Below are 22080 nucleotides of genomic sequence, written 5' to 3'. Positions count from 1 at the left end.
GCCTCGGGACTGATGGCTGGTGTCCCCAGGTGTGCAGGTGCCTGTGTCTCCTCAGAGGCACAAGGGAGGGCAGTAGCAGAGCTCCCTGCCTGCTCTTGGGTGCTGCAGGGCCCGTTGTCACCGCAGGCTTCCTCCCTTCTGCCGGCTTACTTTCTGGAAACCCTGATAAATTGTTTTTGCAGTAATAAGTATTGTGAAGATTAGTCTTTAATTTGCATAATCCCCCCACCTGTCTGTGTCCCTCTCATCTCCTCTATGAACTGCACACGAAACAAGAGTTTTGGGGGGACTCTGGCATGCATCTGGATCTTCTAAAATCCGTTCTTCTATAATTTTTTTAACTTTTTTTATTGTATAGTATAACATGTATACAAAGCAAAGAAAGAAAAAAGCAATAGTTTTCAAAGCACTCTTCAACAAGTAGTTACGGGACAGACCCCAGGGTTTGGCATGGCATTCTTCTATCATTTTTGAGTTATCTTCTCACCTTCACATTCACTGAAGAACTGCCAAGTTAATTAATTAACACCCAAATCAATTGGAATCTAAATCTCCTAGGAGTTTTCTTTCTCCATCCGTGACTTTTTTTCTGAAAAGTGCTACTTAGAATGAAAAGCTGCTGCCTGTGTGTTTTATAAAAGAAAAAAATATATGCCTTGGCTTCTTCTGTGCCCTTCCCCAGCTGGCAGATGCTGTTTGGAGCCCCTCAAGCGCCCATTCGGTCATCCTTCTTACAGAGCCTTGGTGTTCTAGTTTGCTGGCTGCCGGAATGCAATATACCAAAAACAGAATGGCTTTTAAAAAGGGGAATTTAATAAGTTGCTAGTTTACAGTTCTAAGGCCGAGAAATGTCCCAATTAAAACAAGTCTAAAGAAATGTCTAATCTAAGGAATCCAGGGAAAGATACCTTGGTTCAAGAAGGCCAGTGAAGCTCAGGGTTTCTCTCTCAGCCGGAAGGGCACATGGCGAACATGGCGGTGTCTGCTGGCTGTCTCGTGGCTCTGCCAAAAAGGGGACTCTCTCCAAAATGTTTCCTCTTTTAAAAGGATTCTAGTAAGCAACTCCACCTTCAATGGGTGGAGACACACCTCCATGGAAATCATCTAATTAAAAGTTACCACCCACAATTGGGTGGGTCACATCTTCATGGAAACAATCAAAATGTTCCCACCCAGCAATATTGAATGAGGATTAAAGGACGTGGCTTTTCTGGGGTCCACCACAGATTCATACCAGCACATTCCACCCTTTGGACCCCAAAAAGACTTGCTGTTTCCAAATGCAAAACACATTTATTCCATAACGATATCAGAAAACCTTAAACCTTTCAGTAGCAATACAAATGAAGTACAAAGTTAGAAACAGTATAAAATCTCATTAAGTCAGTTACAGGCATGGTCTGTCCTAAGGCACAATTCTCCTCTGGCTCTGACCTGTAAAACTCACAACATGTTATTTACTGCCAACATACAAAGGAGAAACAGTCATAGGATACATATACCCATTTCCATAGGGTGGAAGGAACACAGGGGTCATCAGACCCCATTTTGAAAATCCACAGGGCAAAGTCCATTAGATTTCAAAGTCTGAGAGTCATTTATCCTCAGGGCTTCTGAAAGCGGCAGTCCCACCCCTTCCGAAGGCCTACACAGAGGCCTCTCTCCAAATGCAACCTTGGGGGCCATTGGGGAGACCACCTTTTTCTCAGCTCCACCCTCTCCAAGCATTGGGGCCGCACCCGGGCTCTCTGCCATCTCCAGGGCACACATTCAACCCCTCCATGTGGTGGCAGCCAGGCTCTCCCCAAACCCCAAGGAATGTGCTTCATCCTCTCCAAGGCCTGAGGCGGCATGACTCTTCCACTGCAACCAGGTGAAAGGCCCATCCTCTGCCTTTGGGGCAAAGTCACCCTCTCCATGGGCTGGGGTGGGTCCGCTGTCCTTGTCCGAGGCTTCTTGACTTCAGGCCTCAGCCTCCATGGTTTTGCCTCTGAAGGTATTTTTCCTCCAATGTGTCCCTTCTCTGAACCCCCAGTCCAGACTGGCAGCGGCTCTGTTCGTACAGGTCCCACAGCACTCTCGTTGCCTTTCTATGCAGTAGCCTTGGGTCATACCCATCAGACATAAGGAGTTTCCACAAATCCTTCCTGGATAACTCCGTGTCTGATCCTGGCTTTCTCTGAAATGGCTGACTGGTTCCACATCTGGCCAAGACCTCATGTGGGGCACTATACTCTGGGGTCTCACTTCCTGGAGGCACAGAATTTTCCAGAACTTCAATTTCTGTTTTCTTTGTATCCAAGAGTTCAGTTCACAGTTTATCTCTTTCCTGTCGTGTTTCACTATAAGCTGTTAGAAGAAAACAGGCTGCACTTTCCACATTTAATTTGGAGATCTCTTCTGCTAAATATACAAGTTCATGGCTTTTAAAATCTGCCTTCCAGCCAGAGCCACTAGTCAATTTTGCCATATTATCTGCCATTTTAGAACAAGGATCACCTTCCTTCCAGTCTGCAATGATACACGCCTTGTTTCTGCCTAGAGCCTGGTCAGAGTATCTTTAGAGTCCGTGTTTCTACCAACAGTCTTTTCAAAGCATTCTAGGCCTTTTCTATCAAGCTTCTCACAACTCCTCCAGATTCTTCCCCTTATCCATTTAAAAAGCCATTCCAACATGTTTGGTATTTACAAACCACAGCAGCACCCCACTCTCCAGTACCAAAATCTGTTCTAGTTTGCTAGCTGCCAGAATGCAATATACCAGCAACAGAATGGCTTTTAAAAAGGGGGATTTAATAAGTTGCTAGTTTACAGTTCTAAGGCTGAGAAAACGCCCCAATTAAAACAAGTTTATAGAAATGTCCAATCTAAGGCATCCAGGGAAAGATACCTTGGTTCAAGAAGGCCGATGAAGTTCAATGTTTCTCTCTCAGCCAGAAGGGCACATGGCAAACATGGTGGCATCTGCTGGCTTTCTCGTGGCTCTACAAAAAGGACTCTCCAAAACTGTTTCCTCTTTTAAAGGATTCCGGTAAGCAACTCCAGTTTCAATGGGTGGAGACACACCTCCATGGAAATCATCTAATCAAAAGTTACCACCCACAGTTGGGTGGGTCACATCTCCATGGAAACATCAAATTGCTCCCACCCAGCAATATTGAGTGAGGATTAAAGGGCCTGGCTTCTCTGGGGTCCACCACAGGTTCCAACCAGCACACTCGGCCAGCAGGACTTGTGCCCCTGCCTTGTGCTCCGGTCACTGTCTAATCACAACTGTTGTGTCTCCTCCCCCCTTGCCTTTGGTTAGTCATGACTGTGTCTGACTCTCCTTGAGGACAGGGGCAGCGTCTGGCTTCTCTTGGACTCGCCCCGAACCCTCACCTGGAAGGCCTCCCAGCATTGCTTTGAGGAATGGGCGGACTCCCTGGGAGGCAGTGTTTGTCTTGAGGTTCTTTTCAGCTTCCAGATGTGGGGTCTTGATCGCCTTCGATCCTGGGATGGAGGCATCAGGTAGCTGTTGGGTGTGAAGGTATCGCACAGGCCAGGGGAGGGTGAAGGGCTGAGAATCTCACCTGGCCTTCCAGACGAAGAGCAGAGGCTGTTAAGATTCTTAAGAGAAACCTCACCTGACTGCAGTCCCCCCTGAAGGAGTGAGAGGCGCACTTGCAGGAGGATGCGGGATGTCTTTCTTTTCTCATCGTGTATCCAGTCTCTCCGCTCTCCATGCCTGTAGATAGCCATTTTATTCCATTACCTTTATCTCGTACTTGAGAAGAGATGGCTGTGGTGGTTGTTACTGAGGAAGATACATATAGTCCACGTGTCCGCTGACGACTGAAAGCATGCAAAGTTCCAAGAAAGCCTCCTGCCTGCCGTTTCACAAATGCTTGTCTGTTGGCTGCATCTTCTCAGCGCCATGCAACCTGCGGACCTTAAAAGCATGGACCAACTACAGCTTTGTGTTTCCTTGCCATATGCCAAATATGTGTATTTGGAAAATTTCAAATTATATACAAAGTAAATAAAATATTAAAATATAAAAATAAATAAAATTTTTAAAAAATATATTAAAATGGACCCCATATCCTTGTCACCCGCCTTCAGCAGCCATCACATTTCTGCCGTTCCTGTGTCACGGGTGCCACCACCTGCACTTATCCCTACTCTGTCGTTATGACTTTCATTCAGGCCTTTTTGTTTTTTCTTTTTTTTTTTTTAATTGAGAAATCTTCACACACATACAGTCCATATATGGTGTACGATCAGTGGCTCACAATATCATCACATAGTAGTGAATTCATCACCATGATCATTTTTAGAACATTTGCATCACTCCAGAAAAGAAATTTTAAAAAAAAGCTCATACATACCATTCCCCTTACCCCTCCCTCTCATTGACCACTAGTGTTTATTTTTTTTCCAATTTATTTTAACTTTTGATCCCCCATTATTTGTTTATTTTTTATCCATATTTTTACTTACCTGTCCATACCCTGGATAAAAGAAGCATCAAACACGAGGTTTTCACAATCACACAGTAACATTGTAAAAGCTATATCATTATACATTATAATCATCTTCAAGAAACAAGGCTACTGAAACACAGCTTTACAGTTTCAGGTACTTCCCTCTAGCCTCTCCAATACACCATAAACTGAAAAGGGGATATCTGTATAATGCATAAACATAACCTCCAGAATCTTTCAGCCACTGACATTTTATTTTCTCATTTCTCTCTTCCCCCTTTTGGTCCAGAAGGTTTTCCCAGTCCCTTGATGCTGAGTCCCAGCTCATTCTAGGATTTCTGTCCCATGTTGCCAGAGAGGTTTACACCCTTGGGAGTCATGTCCCGCGTAGGGGGCAGGAAGGGCAGTGAGTTCACCTGCCATGACAGCTTAGAGAGAAAAGCCACATCTGAGCAACAGAAGAGGTTCTCAGGGGTGACTCTTAGGCCTAATTTTAAGTAGGCTTAGCCTATCCTTTGCAGGAATAAGCGTCATAGGATCTGACCCCAAGATTGAGGGCTTAACCTATTGATTTAGTTGTCTCCACTGTTTGCAAGAATATCAGAAATTCTCCAAATGGGGCAGGACTTTTTATAAAAAAGAAATTTGCATCCATTGAAGCACACAAATCTTAGCTGTCCAGTTTCCCAGCAGTGCCTTCTTGCTCAAGGTGTCAGCACTCAGGCCTGGTGCTGAACGAGCTGCAGAGCTAAGCTTTCCTTGGTGTGCTGTGGTTAACAGGGTTATATCTTTATTGAAGTATGGATTGCAATATGAGAATAGATTTAAGGGATGCATTAAATAGATTTAATATCAAATGGTCACCAAAGGAAAGGCACTGGGGTCTTGGCCATATTTTTCAACATCGGTATTGTAAAGATAGATAGATTGGGGACTCCAGGGGTCTGACCCATTTATCTGGAATTTGTAGGAGGCAGTGGAAAGACCACTGGGCTGGAGCTAGGAGAGGTGGCTTCTTGTCTGCCACTGAGATGCACAGCTGTGTGGCCTGAATGCCTCATGTTCTCCATTTGTAAAGGAGGAGGTTTGCATTAAACGCTAGTGCTGGTTTAGGCATCATTCATTGAATGTCTGTTTTGCTTCAAGTACATGTCATGTGTTATATAAGTTTAATCGTGACCACGACTCAGTGAGGCAAGGACGGTGTGATCTCCATTTTACAGATGCAGAAACTAAGGATCGTGAAAGGTGTCTGAATTGGTTACGGTCACATCGAGTGAAACATGAGTCTGACACTGGCGCCTCGGTTCCAACACCTAGTGTAATGCGGTATTCTCTGCATTAGCAGTCTCCAAAGGTGGTGCTGGGGCATTCTGGAAGATGCTCACAACCATACTTTGGGATGCAGAAAGAAAATATCAGAACTTACATTACTGCTTATTATTTATTATTTCCTAATGCCTATTTTTTTGTTTAAATATCCGTAAGATATTTTTTGTTTTTTTGTGTGTGCTGTATGGTGGGGTCATATTTCATTCTTTTTCCATGTGAGTATCCCAATAGTGCGGCACCATTTGTTGAGTTTTCATTTGTTTTTTCTTTCTTTGTTTGCTTGTTTGTTTTGGGGGAAGTACATGGGCTGAGAATTGATTCCAGGTCTCCCCCATGCCAGGCTAGAATTCTACCACTGAACTACCTTTGCACCCCCTAAATGTCCATAAGATTTTATGTAGAGGCACATATGCAATTTAAAAACACATTATCAGGTGTACAGACACCAGCGTTCTAGATTAATATTTGTTATTTAATATTATTTATTACTATATATTGTATTGGTATATATTAAATATGGTATTCTTAATACATAATTAGTATATTGTAATACTATTTTTGGATCTCTTTTCTCAGAATTACAGGATCTGAGCGTGATGAGAAATTAAGATTTTTAGAAATTTCAGTCCTTCGACAAATATTTGAGTACCTGGTGTGTGTCAGGAGTTGGGCTTGACCCTCGGCACAGTATCTGTCATTGTTAGATCTTCTCTACCAAAGGAAAAACAGTCTTTACTTTGCATTTTAAAAGCTGGCTTTGAACCCCCCTGGGGGAGACTTTCCCTCATGGAATTCTATACTGTTGTCTTAGCAGTATTCTGGAGACGTAAAATGTCTCCTGAGCCTTTGGAAATCAATTGAAAGGAAGAAAGAAATGATTCTTTTCTGTTGAGATGGCTGCTCAGATTCCTGTCACCACTGTGGGTGATTCTGACTGCTTTTCTTTTTCCAGGCTACTCAATTTATTTTAACATTTGTTCCCCCTATTATTTATTTATTTTTAATCCATGTTTTTTACTCATCTGTCCATACTTTAGGTAAAAGGAGCATCAGACACAAGGTTTTCACAATCACACAGTTACATTGCAAAAGTTATATCGTTATACAATCATCTTCAAGAAACAAGGCTACTGGAACACAGACCTACATTTTCAGACACTTCCTTTCAGCCTAATACACCTTAAACTAAAAAGGGGATATCTGTATAATGTGTAAGAATAACCTCCAGGATAACCTCTCCACTCTGAAATCTCTCAGCCACTGACACTTTATTTTGTCTCATTTCTCTCTTCCTTATTTTGGTTGAGAAGGTTTTCTCAATCCCTTGATGCTGAGTCTCAGCTCATTCTAGGATTTCTGTCCCACGTTGCCAGGGAGGTCCACACCCCTGGGAGTCATGTCCCACGTAGGGGGAGGAGGGTGGTGAGTTGGCTTGTTGTGTTGGCTGAGAGAGAGAGACCACATCTGAGCAACAAAAGAGGTTCTCTTGGGGGTCACTCTTAGGCCTAATTTGAAGTAGCCTTAGTCTGTCCTTTGCAGGGATGAGTTTCACATGAACAGACCCCAAGATTGAGGGCTTGGACTATTGATTTGGTTGTCCCCATTGCTTGTGAGAATATCTGACTGCTTTTCTGTTGTTTTGCTGAGGATTCTGATAGGTTGAAAATGGCCAAGGGTTAGTAAACACTCCTTAGTGGCTTCAGGTGAGCACATGGTCAACATGAGGGACTGCCATTTAAATCCTGCCTCTGCTCCTTAGTCCCTCCGTGCCTCAATTTCGTAAAATGGGGGTGTGAGAGCAGTACATAGTAGTTGTTCCAGAGAGTAAATTTGCAGAGTACTTATTATAGGTAAGTCTGATAAAGTAAATTTTTGAAAAACAAAAGAGAAGGCGGGGAAGAATGAGTAAGATTTTAAAAATAGCTGCCCACAGTATTTCTAGAGTATTTTGTAGTCTCCCACGTGCTTTCATATACACTAGCTCTCTGTTCCTTGGAGCGTAGTTGGACAGATACTGCGGTTTCCAGCCAAAAAATCAGCAAAAGGAAGTTTAAAGAGAGTAAATGATTTACCTCAGTCCGTGGAGTTCTTAAGTAGTGAATGCAAGACTTGAACGTATTTGCTTTGCTTTTAAATTTTTCCAGCGTATCAGCTCCCTCTCTCAATTTGTCGTCATTAGTCTTCACTTCTGCAGTTTGCTCGCTCATGTTTTCGTCTGTCTGTAAACGACTGACCATATCTCACCGGTCAGGCAGCTTAGTCTTTCCATTTTTCACCTTTTACATTTTTTAGTGTATTTGAGTTTTGATTTTTATACCTCTGCTTGTTCTCGGTCCTAAAATTAGGTTTGAATAACCCTACAATGAGAGGTTTCCGGCAGTCGAGGAGCTGGATATCCAAAGTGTCTGTTGATTTATTGGCTGAATGGATCCCTGATATAAGATGCCATTAAGGAGGAAAATCGTTTTAAATCCCTCCCCTCTCCTCCCAGCCCGTTAAAGTTAAGCCTTCTTGAATTAGAGCCAGATATATTAAGAGGCATGATTATGCCTCTAGTTAACTGTGACGTGTCGATGTCCTATAAAATCCATTATATTTATCGTTGGGCTTTAAGATTTTCGCATTTCCATGGTTAAGGAAGACATGACCATGTGCAGGCAGATGGTCAGAGTTGAAGTAATCCAGTGGATCCCAAACGCTAATCTGCGGTGTAGGAAGATATTTCCATTCATCCTCAGTGAAATAAGAAAACTAAGGGTTTTCCTAGGTCCAATATCCTGGGATTTTTGCCCTCCTGCTTTTGTTGTTAAAGTGGGCTCTAAAAATGCTTTATCTAAGGCAGGCCACAGCGGCTCAGCAGGCAATTCCCGGTGCCTGCCCATGTTAAAAAGAAAAAACAACAGTGCTTTATTTGGCAACCTAAATCTTTTTTTTGAGGGAGGGAGAGGGGCATTTTGCCTAGTGTGTGATCTACAAGTCTAAGATCAATTCATTTAGCATAACATACTTGATTCAAGAATTTCTTTAAAGAGCATTTCTCATGTTAAGGGCAAAATGCGATTGATCGTAATCTTAAATTTTTGATATACTTTCATCTCCCGCTGTATTTTTGTTTGTTTAGCTTTTGTGTCAGTTTTATAATATAATAAGGACCTCAAACCCATTACCCTAGGTAGGACCTAGGGAGAACGATCATCATTTACCCCTGGTCTTATTCTTTTAATATTGATAGCTATTCAGCCTCGATACGTGTGGTTGGATTGAATGAGTCAATTGGTATCTGAATATCAACTGTCAGATGCTTCTAAGGAGAACAGTTTTTCTTCTATTAAGCTGAATTCCATCTTTTGATTTTCTTTCATTGGTCTTAATTCTGTGTTGCCATCCCACTTGATGTCCTCACACATAAATTTGGAAACTGTTGCCATATAAGCTTCATGTGCACGAAGGTGACATCTTATTTGAATTCCCACAGCACCTAACACCAGGTATATCATTAGCCGGTGTTGGCCGAATTAAATTCTTCTCTTACTTAATCATCTCTTTTGCAGACTAAATATCCCCAGTTTGGTGGACCGTGCCTTGTCTGAGGGGTTTCAGGCTCCTTCACCATCCTGGACTTCCTCGCTGCAAGCCTGCGGGATCAGCTGTGTTTCTGAGACTCGTCTCAAGTTACCCATGATAACTTCAGACACGGCTTGGGTGGTGGGGAGCCCACGCTGCGCTAATGTGGTCTCAGTATGAACAGGCAAGCTTACTTTCACACACACGCATTCCTACAAATATTGGAGCAGGCAAAACAGATTTGCACGCATGATGGACGATTTCATTCATTGAAGCTAATTTGTAAAAAATTAGTTCCCTAATTATATCTTCACTTTTATAGTCTAAAACTGTATTTATTTCTGGTGTTTCATACATGGTAAGTGCTCTTTTTTCCTTTGCAATTGACCATAGACTCTGCACATCAGAGGCCAATGAACATTATGATGGAGGCAAAAAAAAAAAAAAAAAAGAAAGCTTCAATCTATCTAATAATTTCCACCTTTGTCTCAACTTTTTATTAAGTTTATGAGACTTGTTCTTCTTTTCATTAACTTTGGTGTTTTCATCTTCTCCCCACTTTCTCCTCATTTTATGAAATTAGGGCACAGTGCATTTCAGCAGTGGTTAAGTCCTCATTTGGCAAGCAAACCCTTTTTCTTCCCTGGAGTTAGGATTGAATTAGAGCAGCACACCTAACCTTCTCCCCTTGCCGTGTTTCCTGGGAAACCTAGAGTTCTTTGGAGCATAATTCTAAACCATTGCAATAAAACATCAAGTGATTTCCTAAGAACTGCTAAATAGGATGCTGCTGCTGGTCTAAAACTGCTCCTAGCAGGAACCAGCGTTATCTTGTGGCACAGAAGCCACGTAGGTTGGAAGGAAGGTGGTTTTAAATCTTTCCACCGAGGGTTAGAAAGTAAGGTGGGCTAGAGTTGGAGATTCCCTGTGTGCTCATTCTTAACAGCCCCATCATCAAATGTTTGCCTCATTTAAAGCTTTTAATTAATTACAACAAGACCTTCTCCCCAGGCTTTTTTTTTCCGCATGAACTGTTGTCAAATTAGGTGTCTGACTTGTCATTTAATTTTTATTTACTTATTTTTTTGTGTGTGTGCTGTGTGGTGGGGTCACATGTCATTCTTTTTCCATTTGGCGCCCTGTTATTGTAGCCCCATTTGTTGAATTTTTGTTTGGTGTTTTGTTTGCTTATTTCCCTATTTTTTAATTTATTTTATTATTTTTGGGAATCGAACCCGGGTCTCCCAGGTGGGCAGGTGAAAATTCTACCACTGAACTACGCTTGCACCCCCTCATGTTTTCTAAACCAACTTTGAAGATATTCTCACCATCATCCGTTTTTAAATTACTTCTTGCAATTTTAAGCCCTGTATTTTGCCCATCAGTGTCTCCTTGCCATTGACCTTATTAATATTCAGCCTTGATTTTTAGATCGGATTCTTTAATGTAATTACTGCAGATTAGCATCCGGTGACTTGGAGGCCCATGATGTCCTTCCAGTGCAGTGCTGTCACTTTGCTACGGCTGAAGAGGCACAGTTGATTTTTGAAGGGCAGAGTCAGATAGAGGAGGGATGCATATAATAACTTCATGAATCAGCCTAAATCATGCCTGTGTTTCGTTTCCTCTTACAGTTATAAGTGACCCCATTCATGTTTTGAAGAAAGAGTGCCATTAGAGTACACATGAAGAATATGCAGTAATAAATATATAGTAAGATATATTGTTAGGTACAAGGCACCCAGTGTGCCAGTGAGAAAGTGATAATAAACCACACAGAAAATTAATAATTTTTTTTTTTTTGCGCGGGCGGGCACCGGAACCGAACTGGGTCCCCAGTGTGCAGGCAAGAATTCTGCCACTGAGCTGTCATCACACTGCCCAAAAATTAATAATTTTTTAAAAACTTTTTTTATTGTTAAATATAACATATATACAAAGAAAAGAAAGAAAAAGCAATGATTTTTCAAAGTACACTTCAACAAGTAGTTATAGAACAGATTTCAGAGTTTGGTATGGGTCACAGTTCCATAATTTTAGGTTTTTACTTCTAGCTACTCTAAGATGCTGGAGGCTGAAAGAAATAATATCAATATAATGATTCAGCAATCATACTCATTTGTTAAATCCTACCTTCTCTGTATAACTGCACCATCACCTTTGATCTTTCGCCCACTCTTTAGGGGTATTTGGGCTATGTCCATTCTAACTTTTTCACATTGAAAGGACTATTGATATTATGGGATAGAGGGATGGAACTAGTTGATGTTCTGGAGAGGCTGGGCCTCTGCATTTCAGGACTTAAAATGAACAATGTTTTAATGAAGGAATTTAACATTTTCACTCAAATAATATATGCATATAATAACAAATCACACAGAAAAGATTATGACAAAAAAAGCAGCCGTCATCCTCTCCCTCCCAAGTTTCAAAACCAAGAGCAACTTCAGACACTGTTTATTGAGTTTCTGCTGAGAAACATGAGGATTTTCCTTTCTTTCTATGTGTTTATTCCTTCTTCCTGTTTCCAGTGTTTGATACTTTTATTTCTTTCTAAAAATATATTTTATTGAGAACTATCCACACACAGCCCACCCACATACATTTTTTTTTTGCTTGGGCAGGCACCGGGAATCGAACCCGGGTCTCTGGGATGGCAGTGATTTGTGTTGGATTGATTGATATCTTGCCTAAAATGAATAAAATAAAAGAGAAAGATAATTTCCAATAAGGGGAAATAAAAATGGAGACATAAGATGGAGCCAGAAATCAGGTTTGAACCTACCTTCTAACTTTGGGATTCCTGTACCAGAATTCAGCATCAGCCTCAAGCCCTGTGGAGACTCCTGCACCAAAGAGCCCTAAGGTCTTTGCTTTTTCCTCTTTCTTTCTTTTTTTTTTTTTAAAAAAAAAGTTGTTTTTTGTTTTGTTTTGTTCTTAGTTTTATCAAGAATGGAGTTTTCTGTATCTCCCACTCCCTTCTAGGGATCCTTTTGTCTTAGGTGAGTTTCCAGGGAAGAATAGAATACCATGCCTTTACTTTGCCAGTTTTTATTGCCTCTCATTACTGCTCTTTTAAATCGTGCTCCAGGTAGTATGTCCTTATCTTAGTTATGCAACCACTGTTGTTACGTTTTTATACTCCACTTACTTACACAATGACTAGAACCAGCCAAAGAGTCTCAGGGAAAAGGCACAAAAAGGGTATGCCTAGCTGATGCTATTTACTCTATGGGGTACTTTCATTCAGAAGGTCAAGTGAATATAAAGCTTTGGGCTAAGAGGAGATGCAAAAATGAATAAAAATGAATTAACTTGAAACTTGCCCAAAACACATGACCCATACACACAGAAAACTTTCTCTGTTATTTCTAAGAGTTAAGAGGCCCGTGCTAAGGACTGTTGTAATAAAGTTTCTCTGTGTTCTTTAAGCTCTGAATTTCATATTCCAGTTTCATAGTAGCATAGCTTTGATTATTTCGATGGTCAAGTGAACAATTATTTTATTGCTTCAGTACCTGGTGTTCTCAGTGGTCTCATCATTATTTCTTAAATAGTCATCGATTCAAGAGTTGTTTAAAAACATTTTTCTGTATGTTTACTTTTTTTTAATTTCAGGGAATTTTCCCACTTTCTTGGTTAATTGCTTTTATTTCTGCTGTTGTTGTTACTATTGCTATTGTGGTCAAAGAATATGTCATAGTTTTTATTAACTTTGGCTCTAAAGATTGGGTCCCTTCCCAAATTTATAGACTCTTTTCATATGTCTAGTGATTTTCCTTTGATTGCCTAGTCTCTCTGTGAGTCTGTAGTTGCTCAGAATTGAGGGTTGAGAATATGTTCTGTCAGAGGTTATATGTGGCCGTGCTTAAACTTTGTATTCCAAGATGCAAGGAGAAAGGAACGTTTAACTTAAAGTACAAAATCAAAACATTAACGCCTTTGAAAATGTTCTGGAGGGTTTAATGAGTTCGTTTTAAAGAGCCTTGGCCTTGATGTGTTTTCCATGTCCTTGACCAGCTCAACTGCTAAATCCTTCCTTCTCCTGCATGGTGAGCAATCTGAATTGCTTTGTATGGCTCAGTAGTGATTATACATCCAAGTAGAGAGTTGAGGTAGTTGGCCAGTGGAGAGTGTGTAGTACCCAGTTACTTGAGAAATTTGAGCTGAGAACTTAAACTATCCGATTGCTTAACTGGTGGCACTTCACATCTTCATTGCACCTTTGATAAAGAATGTCCTCTGCCCCTTGACTAACCTTTCTATCCTGAAATATGTGAATAGTCCAGACTCTCTCAAGGCCCTCTTGGTCCTTTGACCAACAATGTCATAGCATCAATATCTAATTTTGAAAACACATAACCAGGGCAGACCATGGTGGCTCAGCAGGCAGAATTCTCTCCTGCCATTCCAGAGACCTGGGTTCGATTCCCGGTGCCTGCCCATGCAGAAAATAAAAGCATATAGCCGGTCTCCATTTCCTGTGATTACTGGGGAAATATTGGGTCAGAGCGTGTGAGAACAAAATCAAAGGGTACCTGTGAGCACGGTGGCCCGAAATACATTATTTGTGGACCCGAAGCATCGGGTCTGTGACTGCGCCTGCAGTGCATGGAACCCCTGTCGAGCTTGGGCTGATGCTGTTTGCTGGGGGGCCCACTGTACTTTGAGTCCGTGGCTTCCCTGTAAGGTACCAGCTCGTCATCATTTAAACATGTGCATGGGGAGGTAGGGGGGCACCCTGGTCGCATTCTTCCATGCGTCCGTGAAGGACCTTCAGACCTGCTGCATGCTTATTGGGCCCATCTGAAGCTACTTTGTACCCCAGAAAAGCCAACTTCTTTAATCCTCATTCAGTATTGTTGGGTGGGAGCTTTTTGACTGTGCCCATGGAGATGTGACCCACCCAATTGTGGGTGGTAACTTTTGATTAGATGGTTTCCATGGAGATGCATCTCCACCCATTCAAGGTGGGGTTGCTTACTGGAGCCCTTTAAGGGGGAACCATTTTGGAAAAAATTTCAAAACTACCGGAACTGACAGAGCCAACAGAATGGACAGGCCCTGGGGAAACCATTGGAGAAGCTTGGAGAAAGAAAGCTAGCAGACATTGCCTTTCCCAGCTGAGAGAGAAACCCCCAACTTCATCGGCCTTCTTGAACCAAGGTGTCTTTCCCTGGATGCCTTAGATTGGACATTTTTATAGCCTTGCCTTAATTTGAACATTTTCATGACCTTAGAACTATAAAACTTACAACCTAATAAATTCCCGTTTTTACTGTTCCATTTCTGGAATATCGTATTCTGGCAGCTTACTAACTAGAGCACCTGCCTTCACCTTGCCCCCAAGAAGCAGCATGCCTGCTTCCTCCCCTCCCTGGCTGCAGCCATGCTCGGGGAGGGAAGGGGAGGGATGAGCCCCTACTGCAGGAGTCCTGTAAGAGAGGGATTGTTCGCCAGTAGGCGACTCCTCAGCCCTCCCTGGGAGGACTCCTCTTGAATGCCAGACCAAGCTTGACTGTGACTCAGGAGAGCTGAGCCTGCTCTCAGGGATAGTGACTCCAGTGGAGAGGGGCTGGAGGAGGTAGATCCCAATGCAATTTATTCCCTCACTCGACAGACAAGAAATCCAGAGGCAGGGAGGCCACCTCCGTGCTCACGTTTCCCCCATGGGCAGTGCCTGTAGGTGTCTTTGCAGGGTTAGGGTAAGCCCTGGGTGTTCTAGTTTGCTAACTGCCAGAATGCAATATACCAGAAACAGAATGGCTTTTAAAAAGGGGAATTTAATAAGTTGCTAGTTTACCGTTCTAAGGCTAAGAAAATGTCCCAATTAAAACAAGTCTATAGAGATGTCCAATCTAAGGCATCCGAGGAAAGATACCTTGGTTCAAGAAGGCCGATGAAGGTCAGGGTTTCTCTCTCATTCTGGAAAGGCACATGGCGAACATAGTCACAGTTTCTCTCTCATCTGAAAGGGCACACAGCACACACGGCGTCATCTGCTAGCTTCCTCTCCTGGCTTCCTGTTTCATGAAGCGCCCTGGGAGGCGTTTTCCTTCATCTCCAAAGATTGCTGGCTGGTGGACTCTGCTTCTCGTGGCTATGTCGTTCTGCTTTGCTCTCTGAATCTCTCATTCTCCAAAAAGTTTCTCCTTTATTAGGACTCCAGTAAACTAATCAAGACCCACCCAAATGGGTGGAGACACTTCTCCCCTAATCCAGCTTAACAACCACTCTTGATTGGGTTACAACTCCAGGGAGATGATCTAATTACAGATTCAAACATGCAGTATTGAATAGGGATGATTTTGCCTCTACAAAATGGGATTTTGATTAAAACTTGGCTTTTCTAGGGTCCATACATCCCTTCAAACCAGCACACTGGTGTTTTGTGGTCTCCACGTCCTTGCCCTTGCTTTCTTTAGTGCATCCAAGTTGAAATCTGTAAAACCAGGAAAAAACTAAACATGAGGACAATTGCTGGATAAAATTGAGAATGATTTTGGAAAATAAAATGGTATCTCCTCCCAAAAATAAATTGAATCTCTAAAAGCACAGATTTCACAAGATCTTTACCAGTCTCAAGAGCTAATATGAGTTACAGGAGCATTAGCCGTAAACAAATTAGCAAGACATTCTGCTAATTCTGGCGTTCTGATTTTAAAGTAAAGCCAGCACACATGATCAGATCATTAGATGTAAGCCCCATGAGAGCAAAACCCAAATCTGCCTTGTTTCTCCCCATGTCCTTAGCATTTGGCACCTAGGGTAATAGTGAGGTGTAAATTATTCTTTCCTCTTTCTCTGCCCCTCAGAGAGAGCACAGCCAGCATGTGTGCAGAGCTGTAACTGCCAAGGCCAAAAACAAAAGTGTATCTTAAAATGGTGGTATTTATTTATATAGTACGCAATTCAAAATAATCCACCTTACAAAAGCGTATCTTTTTTGTAAAGTTTGCTTTCTGCCAAATAAGCAAGTATTAATTCTTAATGAAGTCTTGATGTTATTGTAAACTATTTGGCCACATTTTGTTTCACTTTTTTAAAAATCTGAGGAATTCTAATAGGTTGTAGAAGAGGGTAGAAATGCATTCAAGCAAAGTTATAGTAATGAAACCATTTTTGAATACGTCATAGAAGATTTTATATCATTTTGATTTCTTTCAAGTTTTGGGGGGGATAGCTAACTTTAAAATTCTACAATAAAAACGCTCCTTTCCCAAATTACTTTGCTTTGATGGGAACACACGAACCATGGTCAGTTGTCAGTAGGGAGTCAGATGTATTAGAAATCCTAAAGTGGGACCATTCCGGGGCTGAGAAAGGGAATGCGACGGTTTTGCATGTTGACGTACCCATTGGCATGTTGCATGGAACTTTCTAGAAACAGGGTATTTGAAAAAGGAGAGAACCCAGGGATGCCGATTTGGGGTGGAGTGGCTGCTGGAACGGCAGTGAAAGCTTGGGTAAGAGAGAATCACAGCGAGCACGGAGGAGCAGACGTGGCGGTGATAAATAAAGCTCATGGAAATCGAGTCAGTTTTGTGTGCTCAGAACCAAGGAAGGGTGCCGACTTCGGGAGCACAAAGACCAAAATTGGAACGATACGGAGAATTTTAGCTTGGCCCCTGCTCAAGGGTGACATGAAAATTTGTGAAGCTTTCCATGTTTACTTCTTAAAATAATAATTATAATAATAAAAGAACCAAGGAAGGTACAGCCAGCAGCAGATGCCAAGGACACTGCCTGAGTTAGGGTACCCCTGCCCGTGTCTGACCCCACTCCTTTCCGCGGCCTTCCCGTGCTTTGGCATCTTAATCCCCGCATCGGGGGACCTGTCAGAGGGTCCTGTCGTCCCCTAGCCCGTTGACATCCAGTTCCTCTGGTGGCCTGGCCGCACTGCCCTTCCTGAATTGTCGCGCTGGGGCCCGAGGTTGCCCCGCTGGGCCGTCGCGGTGCTCGGTAAACACGTCTGGATGTTGTTCCCATCTGAAGTTTTGCAGTGACAGGACATTTTCGTTTCGGAGCGGAAACCTGGTTCTGCCTCTGTGGCTCTTTGAGGCCTTGCTGGCATCCAGTGCATATGAAGTGTCTCGAGTTCTGCGATGATTTAAAAGAGGAGGCACACAGTGTTTTATGTGCTGCCAAAGAAAAGTCATGGCCACAACAGGATAAATGTGAGACGCAGAGGTCAAGAGTGTGGATTGAAACGGGACCTGAGAGGGGGCAGGATGAAAAGCCTGTGAATTCCTTCCTTCGGAGCCTGCATCGTTACAGGCGTGTGCTGGTTTCAGAAGGCACGCGGCCTGCTGTTCGTGCACCTCTGGTTTTTGCATTTTTCTCCCAAAACTATGTTATAAGAGATATTGTGACTGGCTATAGTAATGCGTATGGGGCAGAATGCGGCTAGCTGGTGTTTTTTTGAATTATTAATGTCACGGTTTATGATAGTCTTAGTGGCTAATAAAGGCTTCCTGCTTAGGACAAATACGGACATAGGATTTGCTTCGTTATCTTTATACACTCCATCGGATTTCAATGAAAGTATAATGTGGAAGTTGCAGGACGTATTTTAGGCGGACCTGAAAAGGAAATGGAAGATGCTGGGTCGGCGTCCCGGAGTCCCTGGCTGCTGTTTGGAGGCCGCAGGGGTGACCTGGCACCTGGAATCCCCGTCACTGTCCACGACAGACCCAAGCAGGGGGCGTTTCAGATATGCAGCTGACCTCCTTCACAGCGGCCCTCCAGGGTGCAGATGTAGAGACTGGAATCCTGCTACGGTTTTATTCATATTCAGGGAAATGAAAGATGCTGCAAAAAGAAACATTTTGATCTGTATTTCCACTTAACCCACAGTGGCTTCCTTTTGGGATGTTCCTGAGGGAATCCTTTCATCTCCCAAGGAGAAAAAGGGTAACAGCAGGATTGTGCTGCTCCAGGGAGCGCTTTTCCTTTGTTTTCCTGCTGCTGCTTTTTTTTCTTTTTAGTCCAGGCAAATTGGAGAGGTGGAGAGGTATCCGAAAGGTTAACAAGATCTTTATGCGGGAAGCCACATGTTTAGATAAAATGCAGTTTTTGTACAGATCCCAGCTTCTCTATTGCCACCAAACTTCCCTGAAGTGTGTATATTCCCACTGGGACCTATCAGGAGTACACTATTCTACCACATTTGTAAAAGAGTTTAGGAACATGCTTATCTATATAATCCTTTTCCTTTATGCTGCTGCAGTAAATGTGAATGTCTTTGGATTTTAGAGATTTTACTAAAAAGTAAAAATGAATTTTACCTGCTTATTATTTATTAGAGAGATTGGAAGTTTACAGAGCAATGATGCATAAAATGCAAGGTTCCCATGTGCCGCCCTATGATTAACACCTTGCATTGGTGTGGAACAGTTGTTACAGTTAAGGAAAGCACATTTTTGTAATTGTACTGTTAACTATAGTACCATGTTTTAATTTAGAATTCACTGTTTAATGCAGTTCCGTGGATATTTTTAAACACTTTTATTCTATTGCCGTATATACAGCCTTACATTTCCGCTTCTAACCACATTCAGATACAGGGTTCAGTGCTGGTAATTGCTTTCACAGTGCTTTACTACCATCACCATCACCCATTACCAAAACCTTTCCATCATTCCAGACGGGAACCTTGTACATTTTAGACCTGAACTTTCTAATCCCCATCTCCAGGGTCCCTGAGTAACCTAGATTCTAGATTCTGGCTCCACCAAGTTTGCTTATTCTGATCATTTCATATCAGTGAGGTCGGACAATATTTGTCCTTGTTTCACTCAACATGGTGTCCTCAAGGTTTGTCCCTGTGTCAGGTCTTCATTCCTTTTTAGGGCTGAGTGATATTCCATTGTACGTACACACCACATTGTATTTATCCATTTGTTGGTTGATGGCCTCTTGTGTTGCTTCCATCTTTTGGCAATTGTGGATTATGCCACTGTGAACATCGGTGTGCAAATATCTGTTCGAGTCCCTGCTTTCAATTCTTTTGGGTATATACCAGGAATGGGATTGCTGGGCCATATGGTAATTCTGTACTTAATTTCCTGAGGAACCACCAAACTGTCTTCCACGGCAGCTGCACCCTTTTATATTGCCACCAGCAAAGGAAGAGTGTTCTTTTCTCCACATCCTCTCCAACGCTTGTTATCTTCAGTTTTTTTAACAGCAGCCATTCTAATGGTGTGAAATGGTATCTCATCATGGTTTTGATTTGCATTTCCTTGATGTTGACATTCTCTTCGTGTGCTTTTTGGCCAGTTATATATCTTCTTTTGCCCAGATTTTAATTGGATTGTTTGTCCTTTGCTGTTAAGTTGAAGGATTTCTTTATATATTCCGGATATTAAACCTTAATATGTGGTTTCCAAATATTTTTTCCTACTGTGTAGTTTGTGTGGTTTCCAAATATTTTTTTCCTACTGTGTAGTTTGTCATTTTAATTTATGAAAAAAGTTCTTTGAGGCACAGAAGTTTTTAATTTTGGTGAGGACCCATTTATCTGTTTTTTCTTTTGTTGCTTGTGGTTTGGGTGTAAAGTCTTAAGAAATTATTACCTAACACAGGGTCCTAAAGATGCTTCCCTATGTTTTCTTCTAGGAGTTTGATGGTTCTGGCTCTTATATGTAGGTTCTTTATCTCCTTTCAGTTGATTTTGTGTAAGATGTGAGAGGGGTCCTCCTTTTGCTTTTGTTGGGAGATCAGTTTTCCCAGCACCATGTGTTGAAAAGACTATTCTTTCTCAATGAGTGGGCCTTGCCGCCTTGTCAAAAATCAGCTGGTCTTAAATCTGAGGGTTGGTTCCTGAGCTGGCGGTTTGGCCCATATGGTCTTTATGAGTGCGTGTCCTTGTGCCGATGCCATGCTGTTCTGATTATGATCACTGTGGCTTTGTAATAGGTTTTAAGATCAGAAGGTATGAATCCTCCAACTTCGTTTTTCTTTTTCAAGATTACTGTTTTATTTACAGGGTATTGTTTTTACTTTTATAGTAAAATCTCATTTAGAATCCAGGGGGCTGAACTTTTCCATTGCACCATCTAATAAGGAAATGATTAGTATGATAAATCAGATTTAAGAGAAATGTTCACTTTCAAAGCACCATTTACACCCGAAATGCTTAGGCTGGAGCTGTGGCTATACTAATTCCAAATTGCTTCTGCCTTTGAGTTGGGGTGGGGGCAGTGATAGCTAGCATCCTTGGCACCCGCATCCCAGTCCTGTGATTGAGGAAACTAAAACTAAAAGCCTAGCGTTAGAAAACACATCCCAGACTGGACAGTGGTAGAGGAGGGGTCCACACAGTTCTGCTTGATTCTCACGCTGTGCTGTGCCCCCCAATTGAGTGGTGCTTTTACTCCCTTCAATGTAATTCATATAATTTCCTCTTCCTCCCCGTCATTTAGTTCATACTCTGGGGCATGTATTTATAGCAGCTGACTTTGGTGGCCACCCTCAGAGGGTGGCCTCAAGGCACTGACAGTCTTTCAAGGTTGCTCTCTGTCTTTGTCGTCACTTTTTGGGTGGTGACAAGGTGTCCTTCCTGGGCTCAGAAGAAGAGGACACACACATGGTGGGGAAGACTTGGCTGACCCAGGCTTGGGTCCTAGGGGCTTGTCCCTGGAGCCGTCCCTCTGGCCAGGGGCTCCAGCTGCAGGCAGGGGTTCACTGCTAGGCCTAGGGTGAGGAGATGGGACCAGGGCCCTCCACAAAGATGCACAGGCCGAAGATGCCCCCCATTCTCCTTCGACCCCATCCAGGAATTTCGTAGTCCGCCTCTCTGCCATTCTTGCCTGGTTTCGCCTGGCAAGAACTAAGGGGATTTCGTAGCGTTCCCACATCAGAACAAGGTCACTGTCGAGTGTGGTGGACTCATGGACCTTTGGTTCTTGTCTTCTACTCCTCTTGTCGGTGAGATGAAGTCACTGAAAAAGGGATACTTGAGTTTCTAGTTCTAAGAAATAACTTTCAGCCTTGACTTATGGATTAAATCAAGTGGGCAATTGAATTCTATGTTTGCAGTTTTTCCCATCACAGAGATTTCATAAAATCTGGAGCTTGTCTTTGGTTGCTCTTCTTAGAGGTGGGAAAGGGAGATTCTTTAAGGCTGTACTTACAGGTTATAAGGAAGGAGTATCTGACCGTCTCTGTGTTTGGTATGGGCAGAAGGGACACTGAATGTCTGTTTTGTCAGATCTCATGGCATTTTGCATAAACCAGCTCATGGACCCTTTCAGAATGCCACGGGGGGGGGGGGGGTCTTACAACCCTTTACCAGGTGTTTGTGCAGCTCTGGTGGGGAGGTGGTGTTCCCTGGCGTTTCCAATGTGTTAATTACAGAGTGTCAAAAAGTTCTCAGTTATCATTAGAACAATTTCATGCACAATTATGCACATCAACTCAAGCAAGTTATTCTATTTTAATTTTAACAGATCTAATGGGAAGTAATTATATATTTCTTAAGAATATAGCTTTTCCTCTAAAATAAGATTTTTTAAAAATTAAAATTGTCATCACTCCATGTCTTGTTTATTTTTGCTTTGGCACAGAGAAAGAGTGTTGTACGAGTCAAATCAATCTTGAGTATTATAAAGAACTAAGCTATTTTGAAGGTGGCTTGAGACCTGAAACTGAGAACCCTCCCCTGAACCACTGGAAGGAAATCTCAAACCTCTGAGATAAAATGCAAACTGATTCT

General features: G+C 42.4%; 1 protein-coding gene and 1 non-coding gene across 2 annotated transcripts in view; both read left to right on the top strand.

The window, feature by feature from the left end:
* ABHD17C (abhydrolase domain containing 17C, depalmitoylase) overlaps positions 1-22080 on the top strand; it is a 63126-nt gene that overhangs the window by 12624 nt on the left and 28422 nt on the right. The gene's annotated exons all lie outside the window — the stretch shown is intronic.
* Positions 16929-17035, top strand: LOC143656631 (U6 spliceosomal RNA). The gene has a single exon (XR_013162545.1). It is a non-coding gene; the product is annotated as a U6 spliceosomal RNA (small nuclear RNA).

Source organism: Tamandua tetradactyla, chromosome 14 (genome assembly GCF_023851605.1).
Source record: "Tamandua tetradactyla isolate mTamTet1 chromosome 14, mTamTet1.pri, whole genome shotgun sequence".
Classification (NCBI taxonomy): domain Eukaryota; kingdom Metazoa; phylum Chordata; class Mammalia; order Pilosa; family Myrmecophagidae; genus Tamandua; species Tamandua tetradactyla.
The sequence above is the reverse complement of the archived record's forward strand: the minus strand, read 5'-3'. Positions and strand labels throughout refer to the sequence as shown.